Here is a 23,514-nt window from a genome sequence, read left to right as displayed (position 1 = left end):
ACGAAACAAAAAACAGAACGAGACAGTGAGAAGAGCCGATAATTTATTCAATTTGTTCACCGCATGGCCTTCGTTACCTTCAAGTTAAAAAAACAGCTCACCTCTGGATAATTTCAGCCTTACAAGCCAGCAACTGGTCCCAAATTGCTTTCTGTATCCTTACAAATGTCCTGACTTCCATCCCCGGGGGGAAGTACTTTGGGAATTTCTGGGTGGGGATGTGCCGCTGGGACCCTGGAACCCTTAGTCTATACCAGAGCTAGTTCAGCTGAATTTTGCTACCCTATACTAGAGTAATTTCCCCAAATCCCCCAATCTATCGACACTGTTGAGGCTGATATGCATAAATTTAAACTTGCCGATTTGATTTTTTTATATTTTTCAGTGGCAATTCCTGGATTCCTTAGTCTAGATAAAATCTTCGACCAACTAGTCAGTTTTGTAAAAAATTATACCCTATTCTATACCCAAACGCTCTGATTTATATACCCTATCCTAGAGTAAACTGCTTGAAAAGCATACCCTTCACAGCGGCACATACCTATAGATCGTTTTCACGTGACGTCATCACTTTCTAAAATCCAAAACTAAAGAGCCACCAAAGTGTTTATCCTCTTCAGGCATAACAGGCGGTATATTTATATCTGTTTACAATTTTACAGCTCAATAACGTGCTTCGTTTGGAATCCAGAGCATTTTGAATTTCAGGGTTATGGAGGTGCGTGACACAAGGCTACGATCGAGTTCGTCGAAAAATATATAGCTGGTTTTCAGTGTCACGCAATTCAAAATAGATCAAAATAAAAATCAAAACCGGTCAAAAGATAAAGTCCAGAATCTGGAAAATGAAAGAAGGTAAATACGCAAAGACTCTCGCCAAAACTCTGGTCACAGCAATTTATCTCATGCGAGATATGCAGAGAAATTTTTTACCCAAATTTACAGAGATTTGTATGGAGACGCCATGCTGGTGCCCATCTGTATGGGCACCAACATGGCGGCCGGAAACCAGCAGAAACATCTGTCACTGAGTTTTGCTACAAAAGCGTGAATTTATCCCTCGAGGAACTCTAAAACATTAAAATAATACTTTTTCTAAGACATGAACTGTTCAGATAGTGAAGTTCCCCGAAATAAGTCACTTTTTTTAACCATAATGACTGCTCTCTAAGCAGTCATGTAAATGCCGCGTCACGCAAAACCTTAGAAATTCAAGCGTAGTGTACCACAAAACCAAGAACCCATTCGGAGCGAAAATTTGTATGAATATTAGTTTTCAGCTGCTCTTATACATCATTTAAGTTAAATCCAGGAAGATCAATAGTTTTGTAGTTCGAATTTTAGTGACGTCATGTGAAAACCAACAATACTTATCTCGTGATTTTGAGCCTTTTTAGAAGTTAGAGCATTAGGAAAAGTGGTTATGTAAATGCTTGTTTGATCAGTACTGGTAATCAGTCGCCTAGATAGCCAAAGGAAGTTCCAGATGTTTACACTATTTTCCGGCCGCCATATTGGTATACCACGGAGGTACACCAACATGGCGTTTTCATACTGGGCTCTGTAAATATCGGCGAAACATTTCGACGAATATCTGAAGTTTCGGGAAACGCACAGGCCTAGAACTTGGAGAAGTGTCTTATTTAGTTATCTTCTATAACATCATAATTTCATAGCTTTTTCCACTGGATGGTTTTCGATTAATTTTTCATTGCGAGACAGTGAAAACGATCTATATAGCCCATATATGGCAGTGCCCCCCCCCCCCCGGGCTTCCATCTCCGAAAGATTTGGCCGCAATTTTTGAGAAAATAAACATTTCGCCGACGGCAATCACCAATACGGTGGCTTGCATACTAATTCGCTAACTTTACAAAACCCTTCCGAGGGGGGGGATATGACGAAAAGAGCTGAAAAATGATGGCCGGAAATAGGGTAGTGTTGATCAAGTGATGTGGTGTCTACAGTAATCAATGAATCATCAAGGACTCCTTTGGAATGTGCATTGCATTGCGACTGTAGCGCTACCAAATCAGTTAACTTTTAAAAGCGCGGTTGTAAGATCTTAAAGATCTTCTTGTCTTACACTATTCGCACCCTTTTTGCTCATGGATGATGTAACATCCATGAGTTTAGGAGGCATTTTACAATAACTGTCTAATTTCTCGCGCGTTGATTGGCTCATTTTTATCATCAATATGAGTACGGACGGGTAAAATTTTAATTTATGCATGCTTTCACGTTCAATTTTCAGCTGTCAAACTGTCAAATTTTTAACCAATGAGATTTTATGGACTTTTTAAGTAGCCAATCAAAAAGCGAGAAAAGCTATTGACAATGTTCGCGTCATTTTGAGTAAAATTCACCCATCTTTGTTTACGGCAAGTTTATGGCGTCTTTTCCCTTCATTTATTCCCAGCATTTGACCATTCTGGGGTCTTGTTATTGTAAAAAAACAAATTGACGTCAGTTTTTTATGCGTCTGTTCTCTTCTTGATGACAAATGTCGTTATAACATTGTCAACGTTTACTGCGGAACCACTCGCCTGCGGCTCGAAGTTCTACAGCCACTTTGACAGTGTTATAACGCAATTTATCATCAATAAGAGGACAGACGTCAATTTGTTAAGTCCAGGGGTGGGGGCAGAAGACTCCTGAAACTTTTGTACTGGACAAGTCGAATGGCACTCACTCACTCGATTCTGATTAAAAGGTTTTTGACGAGGGGAGACTAGAAAGGCGTAAATTTTTGCCCGAAAAATCGAGAGCCTGAGTACTAGTTTGTTGAGAGCATCAAAGATTGAAGTCGGCCATTTTGTTTTCAAGTGTTTTCTTTCGTAAATATGTTGGTTTTTGATTATCAACTTTTGCTCACACATGGATGAAAGCTGGTAGAGGTATTTATGACTGTGGTGAAGTATCGGTCACAACAGCACGGCCGGCGAGGTGAAAGAATTGATAGAAGAAAGCCAGAAGTGGGATCGTGTTAACTTAGCACATGGGGGAAATTTAAAAGCTCGTAGCTTTTTCTCTTGGCAAGAGAATTCGATGGCTTCCACTCGCTTTCTGTCCTTGTGGAGTCCTAGGTAAGCTTAAGTTCTTGTTAAGTTTTGGTTTCATTGTTTCGTTATGGTTTTATTTTGTATACACACGTTGAAATTCTGCCTGTGTTATTAGTATCCGACGGAATTTCAAAATTTGTAAGCTCATTTTAAAATACTTCAAGTAAGAAATTCGAATTGCCTTACGTTTTAGTTTTGTTGTCGTTCACACTTCATTTCTTTTGTATTCCATGCAGTTTGACCAGTATGCAAGTCAACCTACATGTACGATCGAGTAAATATACTCCTAAATATTCTAGTGATCATGGATGGACAAATTAAGTCCAAGAGACCGTGTAGATCTACTTTTTGCGAGAGAGATATGCTGTCCAATTGTGACCAATATAAACTGGATGCATGGTGGCTGGTGATGTAGAGTTTTTTTTTACTTCTAGAAATGAGAGATTTAAACAAATTTAAATCAAAACTTGAAATAGTTATGGAGAAGAGAATGTTTGATACTTGTCAACATAAGTATGTTCTGTAATCATTGCAAAAATCTATTAGAAGAGGCGTATCTGCAATCTTTTGAATATTACTGCATTGCAAGTGAGATTAGCACAAACAGTTACTAAGATACATAGTAATAAAGTACTATGATTTGTGTTTCCAAGAGACAAAATTGTTATTTTACTTGCATACACTACAATATGTGGTACCCTTATTATTGATTGCACCAAGCTGGGGGGCTTCTCTTTATAGTTGACTAAAGGTGCCCTTTTTTCAGGCTGGAGGTATTACAAGACTTAACAGGACAGGGATTTCAAACATTAATTGATTGTTTATCCAAGAAATAAAATGTAGTTGAGCCACATTAGGGTTGTAAAAGGGGGTTCAAGCTAGAAGCTACATGTATGTGAAAGGGAAGCCTTTCCTGTCAAAAACACTATGTAAACTGGATAGGGTATTGACCTTGGGGCAGAGCCTCCTTGTATAAAAGTTTGGTACTTCCTTTCCCCCTCCCTGTGAACATAGTTATATAGTAAAAAAATCTTATAAATTGTAAATAAAAAGATACCTTTCACTTTGGGTTCAAGATTGAAACAAAACTGTCTGAAATTCTTAGAATATTGAAGGAAATACTTTTCTTTCCATATATTTCCCATTTACCAGCAAGCTAAAATCAAATTGTTTATATTTGACATCGCTTAAAGGAAACTAGATTTTGCCAATATCCATCTCTCACTTAAGTGAAATTCTGGCAAAATACTTTTTACAGTCTTGGCATTCTCAAGTTGATTGTCTAAAACAGATGTTAAAATCATGTATTATAATTTTTGCATAATTGTTATACTCAGCTGTTTCATAATGTTAACTGAACAGGACCATAACCAGTTTACCTTGACCCAAAATGCACTGTTGACTCCCTAATATTATACATTTATTATAACCAACTTCAGTGACTAGGTGTCAATTTTGGACTGACTGTTGAACATGGTGAAATCTCATTTAACTAATGATTTCATTTTGAAACAGACAGTTGTTATTCGTTGACACTACATCATGTACAAGTTGATTTAATAACAATGTTCCAGTTCAATCAAAATTAGTTATTATCCCTTTTAAAAGTTATAAGCAGTCTGTGTAAACAACCTGTTATTTGATTTTTGTATTTATTTTCTATTTCGAGCCGTCTGGGTTTGAGCCCAGGGAACATTGTATTGTGTCCTTGGGCGAGACACTTAAGAGTCCCTGTCCATAAAAATGGAAAATAACTCGGCAAGGGTCAAAAATTCGATTTCGCTCATATTTTCATGGTAGATAGGCTAGGGCATGACAAAAACTACTGGATAGTTTTTCTGGCAAAATATCCTTTTATTTCAAAGAAATATGCAAATTACCAAATTCCGTTAAAATCGTCATTTAACGCACCATTTTATTACACAAATTTGAGAGCCTCGCATGCAAAATCACATCATTCTTCCGTCTTTAAAACACTCAAATATTTTTGTGCAATGTTTAAATGTGTACTGGGTTGATTTTAGGGAATGTTGCGTTGTCTTTTTGGGTGCAAAATAATTAAATTTCGAAGACATGTATTTCATTCACTTAAAAATACTTCGTGAATATAATTAATTTTTACTATGTGCGAAACCTTCAAATGGATCAAGCTACTGGTGGTTGAATCGCAGAAGGATGGTCTACAGATTCCTGTAAGAATTTCTTTGGGCAAATGATTGTGAGCGACGCGAGAGCTTTTCAAAGTACGTCAAAATTGCAAATACTTGACCATCCGTCGTCAAATTTCAATTTACGGGTTAGAGGTATATTTTAGCATGCGCCACATGATTTGACCTATGTTAAATTGAAATAGACACAGAGCTGATAATTTCGAAATGTTCTAACCTCATTTGCTGTAAAAGGCAGGTGCAAAACCGATTTGACGTGTTTCTCTCACCATTCGTCGCACATAAAGCAGAAGTTTGCTTTTGTTTACATAACGTCCGATGTACATCGCCAACTGTCAACTTATTTAACGGTCGAATACCATGAATCTGTGACCCTCTTTCGACACATATGATCACCACTGCATCTAAGTCTAAAACTGCTGAGTCATTTGTAGATAGTTGCTTGCTTCGCACTACACCAAAATATTACGTTTGATCATCATGGTTTGATGGCTTGAATCCTTGCTTGCAGCGGTTCCTTGTTCGTCACGCAATGCTGTCATCCTATTTTAGGGGGTAGGGGTAGGACAATTTCTATCCTAATGCGTAGCTCCGTAAGGCTTGGAATCACTGGGAGCACACAATCGTGTTGAGTAGGAAGAGATTGAATTCAGAAATGAAAAGAATGAATAGTTTACCATTGCCCCTGTTGTTATCTTTTACTCGACCACCGCTACCTACATGCCCTGCGTAATACTGTAACGCTAAACTCATACCTAGGTCTTTTCGCGCTACGCAATTATTTTTGGTTTACATGTAATACAGTGGGCTACCCTCGGGGAAATGGGTGGTGACCGCTTAATGGGGCTAGCCGCTTAAATAGAGATTGGTGTACCTTGAATATTTAATTTTTCACTGTCGGGCTATAAATTTCTTGGTGAACATTCAAGACAATCATGATAGACGTGTGTTTGAATTATCACTCGTCATGCACCTTCAATTTCAGACTCTTATCTGCCATCGCCCTTTCCAAAACAAAGTTCTTAAATTTTGGGTGGCCGCTTAATACGGGTAAAGACAATAATGAAACCCTTATCGGAATGACCAAATGGTGGCCGCGGAGGTAACCGGTCAATAGGTGTTTTATTTATAATATTTTACTGACGATAATTTTGGACTGTATTGAAAACAACATACTAAAGCCCCGCCACTAAGCAAACAAAATACGCCAAATAAAATGGCATGGCCAGGGCTATTTACTCTCGTAATTACTAATTGAATTTAGTCTGTTTTTCTCACGAATTAGACACGTTGTGATTTCCTATTTTTATTTCAGCTAGTTCTTGCTTCATTGATCTATAAGTTGCTTATGGCGATTTTCTTAAAATTCAAGTGAGTACAGGCACAAGCTTTATCAGCTGTTGCCTGAAACGTCACGGAACGTACAACAAACGTGATGTGGACCGACGCCACGTACACTATAGAACGCGATTATATAAATATACACATATTATTATATATATGAACAAACAGATGAACAATGATTAAATTGTTTCAGTTATCCCGAGAGTACTCTACACAAAATAGATCAAAATGTGCAGCATATGCCGTGACAGCATTGCGTGACGAACAACTAACGGCTGTAAGCTTGTGCTGCGCCGACACGCTTATCAGCGATGGTCAGCAATCGATCAAACGCAATATTTTGGCGAAGCGTAAAGCAAGCAACTATCTACAAATGACTCAGCCGTTTTAGACTTAGATGCAGCGATGTTCATAAGCGCAGAAAGATGGTCACAGATTCATAGTATTCGACCAATAATAGGTTGACAGTAGGCGATGTACATCGGACGTTAACCTTGTGTAAACAAAAGCAAACTTCTGCTTTATGTGCGACGAATGGTGAGAGATCGACTAGAAACACGTCAAATCGGCTTTGGACCGGCCTTTTACAACAAATAAGATTAGAACATTTCGAAATAATCAGCTCTGTGTCTATTTCAACTTATTATAGGTCAAGTCGTGTGGCGCATGCTAAAATATACCTCTAACCCGTAAATTGAAATTTGACGACGGATGGTCAAATATTTGCATTTTTGACGTACTTTGAAAAGCTCTCGCGTCGCTCACAATCATTTGCCCAAAGAAATTTTTACAGGAATCTGTAGACCATCCTTCTGCGATTCAACCACCAGTAGCTTGATCCATTTGAAGGTTTCGCACATAGTAAAAATTAATTATATTCACGAAGTATTTTTAAGTGAATGAAATACATGTCTTCGAAATTTAATTATTTTGCACCCAAAAAGACAACGCAACATTCCCTAAAATCAACCCAGTACACATTTAAACATTGCACAAAAATATTTGAGTGTTTTAAAGACGGAAGAATGATGTGATTTTGCATGCGAGGCTCTCAAACTTGCTTAATAACATGGTGCGTCCAATGACGATTTTAACGGAATTTGGTAATTTGTATATTTCTTTGAAATAAAAGGATATTTTGCCAAAAAACCTATCCAGTAGTTTTTGTCATGCCCTAGCCTATCTACCATGAAAATATGAGCGAAATCGAATTTTCGACCCTTGCCGCGAAATTAAGAATTTGTCTGATTTTTACATGCAGGCACTCTTAACTCTCACAGAGCGTCTATCCACTCAGGTGTATACATAGGTACTGGCAAATTTAATGTTGGGAGGTGTGACTTTCCAGGAGCGAAGCCACGTGTAAATTAGGGCTTAACAGGAGCTTGAACCACTCGAACGCACATTGTAATTCAAAGAAACCAGGTCGCAGTAAAATCAATCGTTAGCGTTTATTGAAAGGAGCGATGAATCAACAATATAGAAATCAGGATAACAAAATAGAGATAAACTTGTGATGTGAAGTCGTAGTAACGGTTGTGATTGTGTGGTTCGAACTAAAAGCAAAACGGTACAAAAGGCTTATGTAAGCTAATACTAGCTAAGATACAAAACATAAATCAAGGATACCGATGGAACATAAATCTTAAACTATAACGACACGATACAACTAAAACATATGTAGCAAAGACTTACTTTGATCTTGCTCCTGCGAGGGTAGCAATGGTAGAAACGATAGCTTAGCACCATAGCGATGGCAGCGATAGCATAAAATAATAGCGAGAACGTAGATGGCGTAACTAAACTGATAAAAATGTGGTGTCTCTAATTACATGACTCCAAAGGTTATATTACGAAACTTGCATTGATCACAGCAATCACAGCATGAATAGCAAAAACTTAAAAAATGTACATAATCGTTAATAAGTAATAGTTATTTAAACAAAACAAAGAAGAAAACGAGTTACGAAAGTAACAGGAGGTAACCCTGCGATGAACTAGCATCGCATCCAGAGGGTAGTAGAAGTACTCCTAGTCACTTCATGCTACAGAAACTGGAAAAAGTGCTGGCCAGCTGGGCCACGTGGCACATATGCAGACTGTACTTCCACTTCTGAGTTGCCGTTTGCTTCTTTTTCAGAACAAGTGCTTGTGCAAAACGTTTCACATGAAAATGACTTCATTTTCATGAGAATGAGCGTACAGGTGACATACATTTTCATACAAATAGTTTCGCACAAAGACTCATTTTGCCACAGAGGCAAAAGTAAACTTGGGATTGGCCTATTCATTCATGAGCTGGCTCAGGGAGCCTTTGATTTTCTTTAATTGTTATTATTTTACAATAACACATGATATATACATGTAGTTTTTTTCCCTATATGTACAAGATTACAGCTAAATAATAGATATGAAATTTTAAAATTTAATTAACCATAAACATCAGCAGCATATAAAATTAAAGTAAAAAAGCCCACGTGCGATAAAATTTCGGAAGTACTTTTTTGGCAGTCACGATCTCTTTAAGAATTTTAAGATTTCTGGGAATGAACAAAAGAAAGTTTTGAAAATCTAAAACATCTCCGCGAAGGCTTGTGCAGAAAATGCAATATTTGGCTATCAGTAGACAATAATTTAGGACTTAGCATTGTTTCATTTGTTTTTTGGTCCCACCAGTCTTGAAACAGAATCCAGAAATCGACTGTTAGTGTGCAGTTTATTAGCAGGTGATGCAATGTTTGTTCTTCTGCGTTGCATAAGTTGCATATGGGGCTTTCTGAGATGCCGCCTCGATAAAGTGTGGCCCGGCTTGGAAGCACGTTATGAATAACTTTATAAATCAATATCCCGATATCCTGAGTGTTTTGACTATGTTAATCTTTCCATAAAGAGTTAGATTTCTCCGTTGCCAAGAGTTTAGCGTTTTCTCGAGGTTAAGTACTTTTTCACCGAAGTTTAGTCTGTTAGCACTTTCTTGGTTGTGAGAAAAGAAGACACCAAGGGCGTTGATAGGTTCTTTTGGCCACTTAAAACCAAAAGGTTCATCTGTTCTGTCTTTCCATTCGTATAACCATATTGCTTCAGTTTTAGTGGTGTTTATTTCTAGGCCAGAATGCTCTTTGAAATCATTTAACACCCTCAATAGACTCGTAACAGAGTCGAGGTCACGAACAAATGCTGTTGTGTCGTCGGCTTGTTGACTTATTTTAAGCTCATGCTTGTTGACTTGGATACCTTTAATAGTAGGATCACATCATTTTTTATGGTTCTAGAGAGGAGTTTTATGCCGAGAACGATGAAGACGCCACACAACGGACAACCTTGTCTGACATCCCTCTGTAGGGAGAAAAAAGTTGAAGCAAGACCGTTATTCAGAACACAGCTAGTAACATTATTATAGAAAATTGTGATTCAATTTTGAATGTCATGGCCGAAGTTAAAGAACTGAAGTGTTTCTAAGAGATAGTTCCATTCAATGGAATCGAACGCTTTTTTGAAGTCCAAGAAAATGGCGATACCTTTTTGATTTAGCTTATCTGCGTAATGTATTAAGTCGTAGATTAGCCTTACATTTTCACCAATGTAGCGGCCTTTAACATAACCAGTTTGATCGGAGTTTATTAACGTTGGCAAGATTTATTCAATTCTCTTGGCTTTAACTTTAGTGAGAATCTTGTAGTCGACGTTAAGAAGTGAGATGGGCCTTAGATTTTCCAGGATAGTTTTATCCTTGGATGTTTTGGGATAAGCGAGATTATTCCTGGTCTTTGGCTTATAGAAACCATACCATGCTGAGAAGCAACGTTGTAGCTGGCTAGCAGATCGTGAGAGATGTCAGGCCAAAAGAATCGGTAGAATTCAGCTGGCAGACTATCAGTGCCCGGGTTTTGTTATTGTCGAAGTTCTTGAGCGCATTTGTACATTCTTCTTCGTTTACTAATCCTTCACAAGATTTCTTCTCTTCCTCGCTTAGTGCAGATTAAAAAATGGCGAGTTTTTTAAAATTTTGGGATTGATATTGGTGGAGCCGTATAACGACTCAAAACTTTTTTTCTTCGAAGGTTTCGAATTGATCTTCTATGTAACGATTTTCTGTAACTTTGAGTTTTGAGACTGTTTTAATATCACGATGGCGTTTTTATAAGCTGTAGAAATACTTACTGTGTTGCGTTCTCCTTCCTCATGTCATCTCACTTTGTTTCTTAGAATTGCGCCTTTGGTTTTCGTCAACATGATTTGTTTGAGACGTGATCAGCTAGCACGTTGAAGTTCGAGTATGATGTTTCTGTTGTGCGGGTTATTTTCCGCTCTGACTTGAAGGTCGTTTACTTTTTTTGCAGTAATTTTTCTCCATCTCGATATTTTTTCGTTTTTCGTTTAGAGTACTTGATCGTGAAACCTCTTATCTCCATTTTTATGAGGTCCCATTTTTAACTCGTGAATTGCGCGCATGCGCAAGAGCGAGTTGTAGATATGATGTGAAGAATGGCACTCGCTCGCTTGATTGGTCGATTCCTGTAAACTTTTTTTCGATTTCATGCTTTTACGTGCATTTGATAGTTTTTGGCGAGTAATAAACAAAAGAAATGGCCATCTTTGTTGCTAAGAATAGTGGTGGGTGAAAAAGAAGCCAGTGAGAATCATAAAAGAGTTTAAAACTATACGTTTTTCATCCGTGAATTAAGTTTGGCCAATATCCGAATATACTTTTGGCAGTTTGCAGCGTATATTTTATTTATGGTGTCAGTGCTTTTTTTTTTTTCAATATATATATACAGGAAAATGATTAGTGTATCCGAGAAAGAAAAAAGATAAAAAAGAAAGGAAATTAAGAAAAACGAAATACTTTCAAGCGGACGGCGGATTTGACCTCTCCACCCCTTGGTGGTAGGGCGGATTAGGGAGTTTAAGCAAATCACTACTGCTGGTGCTACTACGGCTGCCGTGACTGAAAAACTCTGGGGAGAGTACGTCTCGGTGGTCTGTCAAATTTTAATTTCAGCAAGCAAAGGGAAATACAAAGATGAAAGAAACATCGGCTAAGGAGTTTAAAATCTCTTTTATTTAGTTTCTCACAGCCAAATGACTTCGGTCAAAGGACGATGGCTGTTATTCGGTAGGACGAACAGATTATTTCTCAGCGAAAGCGAATGCCATACACTTTGTACCATAACAATTTGATGGATGAAATATATAATCTCAGAGACAAATATCTCAACGAATATCGAGTGAAGAACACAAATATATCAATACTCAAAGAAGCAAAATAACATCGTATAGTTATCCAGATATAAAACATCTTCACTAAACCCTCAAAGCAAACTCAACCGAAGAAAAACAACCGCGTGCTCAACACGAATATTTCACTTGATTCGCTTCGCCATTCCAACACCTTTGCCAAAACTTATCGTAAATTCAGGATACGGATTTACAGGCTTATGAAAGGCAACCTTGACACAATCTTTGACTTAAATTGAGTTCAAAGGATATAGCATCCAATGGAATTCTTAAAATGCCGAGATGTCCGTGAATGTGACAGGAGAATACACAAACATTTACATTGGACACATAAGTAAAACTCATTATGTTTCTACGGTAGAAACGAGAAATTGTCAGGTACCAAACAACAAAACATGTGATCAAACTGTAGTTGAAAGAAAAAAATTGATAAACAGGAAAAATACTGAACTGATCAAGGTTGCATGAAAGAATACATGAAAAAGAGAAGAGCTAGTGCAGATTTTAGAAAAAGAGAGAGTCAAAATTCCATGCAAAGGTACAAAGTATTGAAATAATCAGGGAGAAAAAGAAACAAACTGTTACAAGAAGGAAAATGACCAACCCAGAACACGGAAGAGAAATTGATAAAAAGTCTAAAAGGAAACGGAAAGCAGAGAACCTAGATCACATACAGGAAAGTGCAAAAAAGTCATCTAGAAGACAAAAAGTGAAGAATCCAGAACAGGTGTGGTGTCAGGGTGGACCAACAGCTTTACTAAAACAATTGTTGCTAACACTTGTTATATCTTCATAAAATAGCAGATCATTCAGAGCTTATATCACATACATTGGCAACTGGACTTTGGAGACTACTAAAATATACTATGAGAACTGGAATGATATACAGTCATGTAGTTACTTGCACATGGTAATTGACAGAGACATACAGCACTGCAGCCAACTATATTCATTCTGGATTGAGTACCAGTTAACAGTATCTGAAGCTACAAAAAAATGAACAACGTGGAAAATGCAGGGACAGCATCACTGGAGTTCATGCAGTTAATAACACAAATTACAAAGAAAGAAGTACATGTATTATATTTGTTGGAACTATTACTGTCAACTTCACTGAAAACAACAATGTGATCTTGAGAACTTAACATCAAATAATGAATTCAGCACCTTCTATCTATTCTTTGGTTATATTCATACAAGTACCATGAACTTCTATCATGACTATTCCAACTTGTAACAACATTTTGCACAATAGTTGAATTGTAAACTGCTAGCTTTCAACTATTTAGACTCCGTGATTGCCTTCCTCCGAATCATTTATTAAATGAACTGGCTCTTCAAGGCTTTGTATAAAGCACATAGACTGGTAAGTACCAGTTTGATTTTATCATAGTCATAATTACCAAAACAAACCGGTTGATGTAAAACCACCATAAATGCAATCAATTCACTGCGAAACTGCTAGATAATCAAAGATTAGAGGGGAACATTTGATACCTCCAATTAGCTTGAGTTTGGCTGATTTCATAGTTTTACAGCCCTTCATAGTAAATCTACTAGTTATTCCTTGTGAACTAATTTGATACATAATGTCTTGAGTTTTCATTTGTAAAGAACCAGTTTTACTGGCAGACATATTTTTATAAAACCAAGTAAAAATATACATTTCATATTTATCTGTGCAATTTCCTTAATTACACTCAAATCTGGGTGAGTCACTTGCAGCTGATTATAATCTATACTATGTAATTTTACAATCAACCCTCCTTCACAGTGCAGTTCTCACAAACTCCTAAAGATACATTAATCTTTTACGAAATATTTGGAAGTCCTTTAGAATAGTTTGAAATTTTCAGTAAGTAGCCACAAGTCTTAGTCATCAGTACTTTTTGGGGTTGCACACACAAAGAAATAATTATATAAAGAGAAATGCTGTCATTGTAGCCCGTTCTTTGCAGTCAAATAAAGTTTAAGCCAAAGCCAGATTGGTCTCATTTAGGAGTTTAATTGAAATCACCAACCTTTTTACTTTGGAGTATCTCCACCCAGGTTATGTACAGCAATGGCTCTAAGTCATTTCCCGCTATCTTGGAGCAAAACAGTACCCTTTTGAACTTTCTTTCCACAAACCTTTCGAGTAAAATCTGGAACAGTGATTGTGTTACACTAACTCCCACTCAGCCCATATTTTCTGTCTTTGAGGCCTAATTGAATTTCATATCATATTCCTCAAAATGTCCATTTACCAGTCCAACACTTCTTAGAACGGTTCATACCCTAGTATGGAAATCAAACATCATTTTCTATCGACGACATTTAAATTTCATTGGCTTATCAAATTCACGAGTTGGTTCAAAGAGCCTTTGATAAACCTAAATCATGAGTCCCGTAGTATTTCTCCCTAAAGATTGGAATGTTTATCTTCAGTGCTGTTACGTATGCTTCATCTGTAAGTAAGGCTGTATCAAATTTCCAGAAGCCAGGTCCTCTTTTTTGGTTTAGGTGATTAGACTGGAGTACAAGTGACACAGCGGAGTGATCAGATTCGGGTGCGTGGACGATGTCACATTTCTTTGCTAATTGAATTAACTCCTGTGAAACTAAGAAAAAATCTAAGCGACATTGAATTTTAAAAGATTTAGTTCTCCATGTGAAACACTGCTTGTCTTTGTTCAGGTTTCGCCATGTATCACTTAGGTTATACAAATCACAAAGCGTGTTGATTTCTTGGATGACAGCTGATTTTTTGGATACAGGTTTTCCGCCTCTTTTGTCATTTGAGGTGAGTGCGCAATTGAAGTCTCCTCCAATTACAATTGTATGTTGCGCGAATTCCGCGAGTTGTTGGTTTAGTCTTTTGAAAAAAGCAACTTGTTGGGCGACATCGTTAGGTGCGTAAATGTTGACGAGAACAATAACTTTCTCTTCCAGTGACAATTTTAAAATAATGAACCTACCTTGTTTGTCTGGAATGACTTTTTTTCAACTTTGAAATTCACAGAGGGATTAATTAGTGTTATGACACCTTTACTATGGTTTGTGCCGTGGCTAAAGAAACCTTTGCCACCCCATTCGTTTTCCCGGATAGGTTCAAGAGCTTTGGAGCAGTATGATTCTTGCAAAAATATGACATGATGATTTTGTTTGTGTAACCATCGAAAAAAGGTTCGGCGTTTGACCGATTTATTAATACCTCTAACATTTAGTGACAAGCATTTTAGGTCGAAAGGCATTGGCAGTATTGACGGTGTTCATTTTGTCGGCGGTTTAAAGGAACACAAGCCAGGCGGAGTGATAAATAAACACGGATTTCTTCCGACGGAATTTCGTTAACTCACGACAAATTGGTACAAAAAATAATTTAACTTTTTCGCTGATTGGCTGCTGCGAGAATATGAACGAATGAAAAAGACGGTTGTTTCAAGCGAAGTGGGTTGGTATAACGAGACAGATGGAGCAAGCGGCGGTTCGAGCGGTGCTTCGAGTAGTTCGGGAAGAACTTCGGTCGCTTTAGATGTCGGTTGTTTGGAACCATTTAATCTAAAAGGAGAGCCACACAGTTTAAGCCAGCGGTGGAGGAGTTGGAAAAGAGCATTTAATCTGTACGTTACAGGGAAAGGAGTTTCGGACGAAGCACAGAAAAGAGCTCTGTTTTTACATGTCGCGGGAATGGACGTTCAGGAAATTTACTTCACACTTGCTGCTGATGCTGAAAGCGCTACTTTCGAGGCGACAGTTAAAGTTCTTGATGATTATTTTGTTCCAAAGGCAAACGTTCCTTTTTAGAGACATTTGTTTCGACAAATTGTGCAGGTAAGTGGAGAAACCGTTTATCAGTTCGTTGTAGGCTTCGTCAGCGAGCAATCAATTGTGAGTCCCGTGAAAACGAGAATGATTATATCCGTGATTAAGTTATTGACAAGTGTTATTCCAGCAAGTTGCGTCGAAAGTTCCTGGAAAAGGAGGGAGCTCTAACGTTGGATGATTTGTTAAGGATCGCGAGGTCACAAGAAGCTGTTGATCGCCAGTTGAAACAGTACAGCACTGACCATGTGAATAATCAATTGGCTGACCAAGTGAATGCAGTTGGTGACAAGTCGGATGGAAATATGCGTTCTAGGAATGGAAAGAAATGCTTTAGTTGCGATCAAGAAGGACATTTCGGTGGAGACAAGAAGTGTCCAGCGCGTGACCGAACTTGCAGAATGTGCGGTGTTATTGGCCATTTCAAAGTTAAATGTCCCTGGGCTCATCAGCGTGGTGGTGGTGACTCCGGATCCAAAGGGGATAAAGGTAGCAAAGGTGCTGATGGTAGATGAAGAAATACTGGGAGTAGACGAAGTGACGGTAGAGGAAGACGTGGTCGTGGTCGTGGAAGGTCGCGAGAAACAAACCTTGTGGCTGACGGGAATCACAGCGAAGAACCTACCAGAACAGTTCAGCATAGTCCCGAGTTTGCATTTTCTGTGGAGCATTTAACTGGCCATAAGCGACAAAGTAGTGACTTGATAATCTTGATAGTCGGAGGTGTAGCTGTATCTGATGTCCTTATTGATTCTGGAGCTACTTGTAACGTGATGGGACAAAAACTGAAAGGAATAAACTGTGAGTCACGCAAGTCAGCCCGAAACCTTTTTGCTTACGGCGGTACGGAACCTTTACCGACTCTTGGAACTTTTACTGCAGATGTAACGCTGACTGTTAACAACAGCGGTTGTAGAGCAGACTTCGTGGTGGTCATGGGCGACGACCGGACGCTACTGGGTCGTGAAACCGCGGAAATTCTTAATCTTTTGCACATTAGTCCCTTCCAAGCGAACAATGTTGACAGTAGAGAACTTGAGAGTTGTATCCGAGAGAAAAACAAGGTCTTGTTAACTGGTGTTGGTCTTTTGAAGGGATACGAGCTTAAACTCCATATCGATGAGTCCGTGACGCCTGTGACCCAGCCTGTACGTAGAATACCGTTTGGGTTACGGGAGAAGGTGGACAAGAAGCTCGACCAGCTTCTGGAGCTCGACATTATGGAGGAAGTACCAGATGGACCTTCAGGATGGATCTCACCTTTGGTGGTTGTTCCTAAGGGCGATGGAGACATAAGGGTGTGCGTGGACATCCGTCTTGCAAACGAAGCAATCATCCGTGAAAGACACCCGATTCCAACGGTGGAGGAGCTTTTACACGATTTGAACGGGAGTACCATGTTCAGCAAGATTGATCTCAAATGGGGTTTCCATCAGATTCTGCTTAGCGAGGACAGTCGACACATCACTACTTTCGTCACACACAGAAGTCTTTATCGTTATAAGCGGCTGATGTTTGGAGTGACGTCCGCACCGGAGAAATACCAGCAAATTGTCAGAGATGTGTTAAGGGGTTGTCCCGGAGTTGTGAACATTGCGGACAATCTAATTATTCATGGCAAGAGCGTAGAGGAACATAACCGATGTCTTTTTGCAGTGTTGGATAGGCTGAGTGAGGTGGGGTTGACAGTGAACGGAGAGACGTGCAAGTTTCGATTGTCAAAGCTCACGTTTTTCGGTCATGAACTGACCAGCGATAGCGTTAACTCAAGTGAGGAGAAGGTTGCTGCCATTAGAGATGCACGGCCTCCTAAGGACGCAAGTGAGGTACGATCTTTTATGGGTCTGGTTCAGTATTCAGCAAAGTTCATGCCAGATGTAGCATCCGTAGCCAAGCCCATTCAAGAGTTGACCAGAAAGGGCGTTACCTTCAAGTGAGGCGAAGAACAGCATACAGCTTTTCAGGAGCTGATTTGTCTTATTACTCAGGCTGAAATATTGGGTTACTTCAGGGTTGTCAGTAGGACAAGAATCATTACAGATGCGTCTGCAGTGGGTTTAGGTGCAGTTCTTGCCCAACAACAAGGAGGGACATGGAGGGCTGTCTCGTATGCATCTAGAAGCTCGACTGACGTGGAGAGGCGGTACAGTCAAACGGAGAAAGAGGCTTGGCATTGGTTTGAGCCTGTGAGCGATTCAACATGTATCTGTCCGGAAGAAGCTTTGAGCTGGAAACGGATCACAAACCCTTGGAGCGAATCTATTCACGCACGTCAAAGACTTGTGCGCGAAATGAGAGATGGGTGTTGCGGTTACAAGGGTACGACTTTCAAGTTGTGTACCGGCCTGGGAAGACCAACATTGCTGACGCATTATTTCGTTTGAATTCCGTGAAACAATTAGATTGTGGTGAGGAGTACGATTTCATCAGAGCTGTTATAGAGAGCCGCGGGCCTTTAGCATTATCACCGAAGGAGATTGAAGAGGCCTCTTACAGTGATGAGGAACTGTACTTAGTGAAGAACTGTGTGAGATCTGGGAACTGGGAACAGTGTACAATTCCTTCATATGCACACGTCAAAGACAAATTATGCACCTCTGCCGAGCTTTTGCTTCGTGGTACAAGGATAGTGGTACCCAAGGTCTTGCCAAGGTCCACTCCGCAAGCAACCACAGGTGCCACACCCTTCTACCTGATGTTTAGTCGGGAGATGAGGACGAAGGTGCCGGAGTTAAGCCGAGAGGCCGTAGAGGTGCCGAGAGAAGTTCGAGATCGCGATCGGTCGAATAAGTTAAAGCCTATGCCGATGCACGTAGAGGTGCAACGCCCAAGTTCATACGGATTGGCAACACTGTGCTACTGAAAGTGGAAAAGTCTAACAAGCTTTCGACTAACTTCCGTCCGAGTCCTTTCAAAGTGGTTCAGAAGACGAACAGAAGTAAAAGTCAGAAACGAGGGTGGAGAGGAATTCAGAAGGAATACTGCGTTCGTAAAGAAGTACAACGAGCAAGATGGTGTGTCCAGACCAAACGGAAAAGAAAACAGTCCGTCAGAGGAAGTTGGACAGAGGGAGAAAGTTGTTCCACCAACAATGACAGGAGTGTCTGGAAACAGCCCAGTGCCTCTTCAGAGGTCGCCGGAAAAGGGAGGAGAAACTGAAAGCAAAATGCAGACAGCAAGTCCGTTGACAAGTCAACAAACTGAAGGTCATCGCGAATTGTCAAGAAGCCTGTGTGCTTCGGAGGTTTTGTGTTATCGCTAAGAACTTAAAAGAGTCTTAAAAGATTCAGATACTTTGTTTTTGACACTTAGGGCGTTAATAATTTGAAGATTTTGTTTTATCGGAGGAAAATTTTGATCTGTGACTGTCATAGTGTACAACGTAAACTTAGTTCTTTTTCCTTAATTTTTGTCTGTAAAAAAGGAGAGAATGTAGTGTCGAGAGTAATTCCACACTTGTGGCATGTATCGGAACCAATAGCTCTTTTCACGGTTAATTTTTCTCATTTGCATTACAATGTAATCCAACGTGGATGCGAGGCAATTTCTGGCTAAAACTACAAAATAGCCCGAAATTGCCTCGCATACATGCTAGATTTTATTGTGATGTAAATAGGCAAAGGTAACCGTGAAAAGGGCTATTACGTAATATCAATTGTTCTCGCTATTTATATATAGCAGCCGTAATGTATGCGCAGTGTGTGTGGAAACCAAAGGATGCAACGGTCAATTCGTGTGTATTAAAGTAAGAGTTACTTTGTTTACCGCAACTCTACAGTTACCTTCCCTGCCTATTGCACAGTAAGTGTTACGCTGTGGACTCTGTGTGCGTCTTTTAAGACCGTTATGATATCATAAATTTTTAGCGAAAGGCAGGCTGAACACTAAAAGTAAGCTTTTTTTTCTGTAGTCGACCTTGCCAGGCAAATCAGTTTCGGCTCAAAGCAATTTACTCCATAAGCCCCCTAGCTTTGTCATTCACACTTTCTACGTGGCGTTTGGAATTATTGAAGCTGCATGCCTAAGTCACCCCGAAAACAAAGTCTCGAGCAAAATTGTTCGAGAACTTCGCGGAACCTCGGTAAAAAGTAATTACAGTGGAGCCCCGTGAATACGGTCACCAACGGGGCCATGAAAATTTGGCCGTATTACTTGAATGTTTAATTTAGACTGGCCTTGTAGACTATTGTCCAGCCACATTTATTTTTGCTTTTCGAGACACCAATCGTGACACAAGTGAGTTCAAAGTAGGGAGACATGCGGGCTGGTTTTATGGCGCACTTTGTTGATATTGGACATCCTTTTATATTCAATTGACACCTGTCAAAACAAGGTTTCCGCTGACCAGTATCTGGTGACTATATCGCGGGCTCAAGTTTTAGAACCTGTCGAGATCACGTGTTTTTTTATAGTTGACTGCTGGCTAAGTGCTTGTTGTTTTTGGATCGCGGGCTCAAGTCAGGTTATTTATTGTAATCCAGGGCCGGGCTGCTCGGAAGCCGGTTAACGCTAACCCAGGATTAAAATTTAATCAAGGCATAAATTTTTCTTGTACTCTATACAAATGTACTTCGCTGCTTTTGTTTTGTGTAGTTTGATATAATTTAAGCTCAAAACAGGAGGTCAAACAATATAAACAGAAAACCTAACCGCAAAGTTACAAAACTCAAATCAAAATTTTCGCTTATCCTGGGTGTTTTTGGACAAACCGAACCAGGAGCTCCGCTCTTAGGCTTGGCTAAATCTATATATTACTCTTCCTTCTAGTGTACGCCCCCAATTTGATTTTGCGGCATTTCAACTATTGGATCTCCATGTTGAGTTTCTGCATCTCTTCGCTATCAGTCGCTGTTTGAGAGCACATGTTGGCTACACAAGTTTTTAGGTCTGTTAGTTCCTTTCCCGCGTACTCAGCGGCCTCCTTTAGTTGTTTGTTTTCGTCTTCTTCCTCTGTTAAACGGACTTTCAGAGAGGCTATTTCCGTAAACAAATCTAAAGGTTTATCGAACTTGGCCTCTAATTTAGTTATACTTGCCAAGGCATCGCAGCAATGGCCTGCAACACAGTCCTCGTCCGTTTGAGAATCTTTTAAGCGGCTTCCTTGAGCCCTTCATTCATTTCGTCAGTAGACGGAGCGCTGAATTCACAAAATTTACATATCTATAAAACTTCTAACAGAGCGACCAAAGAACACATCTTTCACCTTTCTCTGCTACCGCGCGTTTTCATCAGCAAAGCTTGTCATGAGTGAGTCTGAAACACAGCCAAACCCCAAAGAGGCATCCTTGAAGTTCCTTCTTATAGTATGCAACTAAAAGCTGGTATACAAAACAAAATCTAGAGTTTGAAAATGAGCATGCAAAATTGTGTCAAAAAGTGTGTTAAATGCCAGTAATAAAGTATTGGCTATGTATTGACAAAAGCTGGCAAAGTGATCCACACTAATTATCATTTTGAGATAACGAAAATCTGCTCTTTTCAATTTCATTCTGTCACTTGATTTCACATAGTCTGAAAACTGAAGGGTACGAAAATTATTTGTCCAAGAGCAAAAATAATATGTAAAGGACTTAAATTTGCCAGCAAGTTTGCTGTCCAGATCCAGTCCAAAATCCTGATTTATCAGATGCAAATCATTTTGAGTGATGAAACATGATTAGGGTAAGATTTATTTGAGAGAGATTGAGACCTACATATATCTTATAGTTGTTCATGTCAAAGGATCGATCGACCGGAGCGGCAAAAAGCCTTTAAAGCTTGCAGCATCTTCTTCGAGTCCATTATCTTATGGCATTTAACAGTCGGCTAAATATCAAGCTGGTGCTTTTGGCTTCCAGACCAACTATCTTAAAACTAGTGAGACAGTCTCAGATAGAGCAGAGTGCAATTGATAGCTCTGTTACAGTAGTCATACCGGTCCCCATCCCTGCCCGGCTCACTCCTGGCTTGTATTTTCCCCTTGCAAAATATGAATGGACAGAACCTTGATAAGACATAATCTTGGCAGTGACTGAAATTATTACGAGAAGTTCCCCTAAGCCAGTGATCCCAGCTTTACTGACATATGCTTACCTGGGAGCAGAATGTGGATTGAGTCATTAGAAGTTTTAATCATTCTAATGTGGGAAATGTGTGATGTGCAATTTTGTTTGTCGAATTAAAATAGTATTTAACTATAATTTCGGCAGGTTTGTTTTGCAGGTCACAGGTCAGAGGTCACAGGTCGTATAGGTCACAGGTCACAGGTCGTAGGTCATAGGTCACATCAAAATCAAAAAGCACTCAGTATATACTCGCGATGTAAGAATTGACCGAGATTCCCAAGAGGTTTATCGATGTTTTCATGCAACAAACGTGCCATACCTGCACGGTAAACTATGCCATCCAGTAATATTTTTTTTGTAAGGATTCGTCTTGATGTTCTAAATATTCAAAGTGGCCTTATGTTAATTATGCTTCACTGCTAGTCGGACAGATTTAGTTAATTGTTTCATAACTTTATGCCATTAACATGGTCAGGTGACATTATCATTGTTGTAATGTAGTTTTGTGATAACAAACACTTTTGATATATCAAAATTCTAACGTGGCTTCGAGACGTTCTGGTTAAAAAAAATTGCGAATTTGTGAACATTCCCGTGTCTTTTAATATCTAGACGAGACTTTTGAAAAAAAAACAAAGCAAATTATGGAATTTAAATAACCAATTATGGAATTTTAACCAGAATTAGGCAGAAAGCCTTGAAGTCACGTTAGAATTTGGATATATCGAACATGGGCTACTGTTGTATATGTTTAGTACATATTCGATGTAAAGATTACAAAAAGATAGAAATAAAACACTTTAACTTGCTATCATAATGAATTGTCTTACTACGATAAAATATATGTAACACATGTCTGAAAGCTACATTTCAACTCATTTAGCGCGAAAGCCACCCCTAAAAAGTTTTCATTAAAATTATACAGTAACACATTTTTAGCTGAGGTTTATTGCACGAAATGGGAATTCTTATATCGCAAGTGTTACAGTGGTGAGTGCTTTTTGATTCTGATGCGATCTGTGACCTGCGACCTGTGACCTGCAAAAGAAACCTGCCACTTTAATTTTACCCAGCACTGCTACTCCATGTATATTTTTAGGTTGACCCACTAAATTACTTTTTATAAAATAACTCGCATTGAAAACAAATTATTGATATATACTTGCTGTATTATATAGAGCTGGTTTCACTTAGTAAAGGTGATACAAAGTTACGATCTGCACATGCAGTGAGAAAGAACAAGGAGACAATTAAAGTGGCTCAAAACAGTTTCCAGTACTGAGATTTTGATGGTCGCTATAACCACTCTTTATCACTTGATGCTACAATCATGGCATCAAAAAACTGCCCAACCATTGGTGAACACGTTGTTATCATTTTTTTGACGCAATAGGTTACCATAGAAACAGTATGACATGCTAAAAACACCCTTAATTTCAGGTTTATGGGTTTATAATTCAAAACGGCTCGATGAAATTTTTTTACGTTATTCAAATTTTGTTAAGCATGGTAAGTTTTGGCAAACTTTTAAAAAACTTTCTGTACATAGGGTTCAGAGCCACCTTAAATTTTCAAAACTTTAGTGCTGGAAGTGCTGGAAACTGTTTTGAGCCACAATTAAGGAGTAATCGATGGCCAATCAATTGATTATTTTTGCCCATGAGTAGCATAAGTAACAATTATATAATAACCCAAGTTATTCGCGCATTTTAATTGGTTCTCGCCTATGAACTATTAGAGGACAGACGCACGATTGACGTCATCATTTCAAGGTTTTTCCTTTTGTGTTTAAAATGGCGGGAAGTTTTGAGAATTTAGAAAATATTTTACGTGACTGGGGAAAGATAGGGTACA

At 39.0% G+C, this 23,514-nt stretch overlaps 2 long non-coding RNA genes across 2 annotated transcripts in view; one reads left to right on the top strand and one right to left on the bottom strand.

Moving 5' to 3' along the window:
• The window catches only part of LOC149117987 (uncharacterized), a 151,201-nt gene that overhangs the window by 85,983 nt on the left and 41,704 nt on the right, over positions 1–23,514 (bottom strand). The gene's annotated exons all lie outside the window — the stretch shown is intronic.
• Positions 2,774–3,714, top strand: LOC110049653 (uncharacterized). The gene is made up of 2 exons (XR_002296782.2): positions 2,774–3,086; positions 3,299–3,714. It is a non-coding gene; the product is annotated as an uncharacterized LOC110049653 (long non-coding RNA).

This window comes from Orbicella faveolata, unplaced genomic scaffold (assembly GCF_042242905.1).
Source record: "Orbicella faveolata isolate gen_17 unplaced genomic scaffold, um_ofav_v1 contig_1, whole genome shotgun sequence".
In the NCBI taxonomy this organism is placed as follows: Eukaryota; Metazoa; Cnidaria; class Anthozoa; order Scleractinia; family Merulinidae; genus Orbicella; species Orbicella faveolata.
The sequence above is the reverse complement of the archived record's forward strand: the minus strand, read 5'-3'. Positions and strand labels throughout refer to the sequence as shown.